Below are 3,161 nucleotides of genomic sequence, written 5' to 3' on the forward strand. Positions count from 1 at the left end.
CGATTTGCAGTAAATAAAAGTCTAGATAAATATTTAACGTATTTTTAGTATGCAGTTATTTTTGGGAAACTTTAGCACTTGAACGTCCCATTTATACTTTGGATTATTTGAAGTCAAAATTTCTTTTCCTTCTTTAATCTGTGAATTTATGTAGGAAGAAATTAACATGAACTCATGGCGTATTTAAATTTCTGAAACTTTTTTTCCCAGCTTTTTGCAGAGACTAGCCGCTAATTTTCCATTGATATTTGAAGTTTCTTATTAAAGCTTAGTTAAAAAATAAAACTAAGCTAGTTTTCAGTTATATGGTAAATCTTGGTTCATGTTAAATCGAAATTATCACAATTATTATAGTGCATCTAAGATGAGTTTGCCATTGGTTAAAGAGGGGAGGGTGGCAGATGCGCAGAGGCAAACGTTCTCGAGCCTGTCCCCCACGCTTTTGTCTTAGGTCTATTCCAACAACCTCTATTTCGTGATTTTCCACCCAAATCCTGTACTGCGCCTGCTCCCATATAGTTGGCACAGCCAGAAGTGGCTGTTGGAACACACCTACTAAGTTGCCTGAACTTCCTTTCCTCACCTTTCCTATCGTTTCCTTAAATTACCTACGTGACTTTACAAATATAAATTCCTCGTATCTGTTTTTTTCAAAACTATTTGTCATTAATATCGAAATATTATTGGTTTACCATGTCAAGTAAACTGGTTAGAAGGAAAACTCCATGTGACTTTCACCCTCCGCGACAGCTTCTGTCTACCTGTTACATTTAATACCCAGATCCACAGTGTGATATCTTGGATTAAGACTTACATGGAACCGACATACTAGACTTAAAACACAAAAACTCAACAAACGATTCAGCCAACTATACCACCTACACAGCATATGGAGACCTCTCTTCTCTCAATAGAAAACATACTTCTTATTAGTAATTTATATTAGTTAGTACTGGTACTGGTACTGGTATTTGGTGGTGGGAACAAGTCCGGCATGTGGGCCAAGTGGCCCTTTTTGCCAACCCCTGACAGCTACCTAGGTTTCCCCCGCGTACTAACCAAGGCGGGAGTGTCAAGATTCATTGTTCGAGACTGTTTTAAAAAATGAATGTTTAACTGCCTCAGGTGGAAATCGAACCCACAACATTTCGAACCGAGCGCACTGGAACCTGCGCCCCCCAACCGCACGGCCGTCACGTCCCTCCATACTAGTTAGTAACTATACTCAAACCTATCTGGACCTACGGATTTGAACTTCGGGGAAGAGCTAAATCATCGAACATCAAATGTATCCTTTTAAACCAAAATCCTTAGAACTATAGTTCATGCACCCTATTACGTTTCCAACCGAACACTACATCATGGCCTTCATATCCCTTTTGTCCTTGACCTCATACCAACCAAGAAACAGCTTCAGCCAAGAAACAGACCGAGAATAACACAAAAGTTAACATTGACTGTTTTGGTAAAGAAGCCATTCGCAGACAAGAGTTATGATAATATTTACGATAAAAAACTATGTATGTAATAAGATGCATGATAAAAAAGCTACAATCTTTGAAGGACATTTAAAAAAAAATAAGGAAAAATTTATAAATTAATTTTAGTGGAAATAACTACACATCATGTTGAGTAAGACCTATTGAAAACAGTTTTTTTCTGAAAAAAAAATTATTATGAAATCTCAAAAATAACTTTTTTGATGACTATTACGGAAAATTGTCATCAAAATGAATAGCATAGTGTAAAATATATGTAGTGAAACAGCGAGGATTTATTACAACTTGGAGAAATAAGTGAATGTTTTACATTGCGTGTCCCTGATTTTATTGATGCATGAGTTATTACTGTTCTTGAAAACTATTGTTTTTTTTTAGTCTCGGAGTTATAAAATTTAGTTATTATCAGTAATAACGTACCTATACGTTAGTAAATACTCTAGGATTAAGAGGATATACGTGTATAGAAGCTGTTCGAAGCTTATTACAAGTATCGACTATACCGTGGATACAAAATACATTTTAAAATATAACATAATTAAATATTACTCCGACTGAACTTAGTAATATTCTGGTGAGCGTAGTAAATTGTATTCAACGAAAATTTTCTACTTCAGACGGTTTAGATTTCAATATAGGACCCATACCGTCCACGCTCGTGAAAGGATATTCTAAAAGGAGACTCCCCTGGCTATATCCCAAGGACTGCCCGGACCCGGTGATGTGGAGGGAGGCTACCTCCAGAAGTGGCGACCCAATCTCGCCTTGTCTCCTTTATTGTCCAGCCGGCGACGGAACAGATGCCCAGCAGGAAACAGTAGCCGCCTAAATTAAATTCCGATCTCCTTGGGTCTTATTTCCGCCGACCCAGGTACACGGACGGAAGGACATTAGGATTTCATGAAGGGCTAGATTGGATCCTCCTCGTGAACCTTTTCAATTTTTAACGCCCCTCTCAGCCTCCTTATTGAGTTATTAATTATTTCCTCGGTTCTCCTTGTTCTTATTCTATAGAGGTAAAGCTTTCCTCTTCCCCTCCCCTACCATCCCAGGACTGTATATTAATATACAAGTGGCTACTGGAGAGCGGCCTGTTCTTTATGAATTTAATAAAAGGTCCGCTGTTATTGAATCAAGTGAAACGGTTTTTGAACTTTTCCACTTTATCCCCTCCTCTAATGGTTTCGCCCGTTAGATTGTTGGAATTAATAGCTGCCTCCAGAAGAGGAATCGACTAGATAAAATATTTTCCTTTCATCATTTGGTAACAAGATAAAACAGAAACTGTAATAACCTTAACAGATCTTTTTGCCCCTCCTGGGAACCGTTATTCCACATTTATAATTGTGTATTTATAAGGAGCATTACTATTTGAAAAAAAAATCCCTACTCTAAAATTTATTCTTCAATTTTTTAGTGTCTTTATTGAAATTTACAACTGTATATTATATAATACATTCAGTAAATTTGATCTTAGTTAAAATGGAGTGTTACAGGCGTGTATAGCAACTACCTATTGGTAGATGACATTTTACATTACTAGGTCTCGTGGCAAACTTCATTGTAGGCCTCTTGGAGGATTGTCAGGAATGGAAGAGGATGCAAGGTTAGACTAGGGGGTTTGAGTTTTTATGGAGTTTGTATTGGAAGGAGTGATATTTG

Source organism: Halyomorpha halys, unplaced genomic scaffold (genome assembly GCF_000696795.3).
Source record: "Halyomorpha halys isolate HHAL.00 unplaced genomic scaffold, Hhal_1.1 Scaffold77.1, whole genome shotgun sequence".
Lineage (NCBI taxonomy): Eukaryota > Metazoa > Arthropoda > Insecta > Hemiptera > Pentatomidae > Halyomorpha > Halyomorpha halys.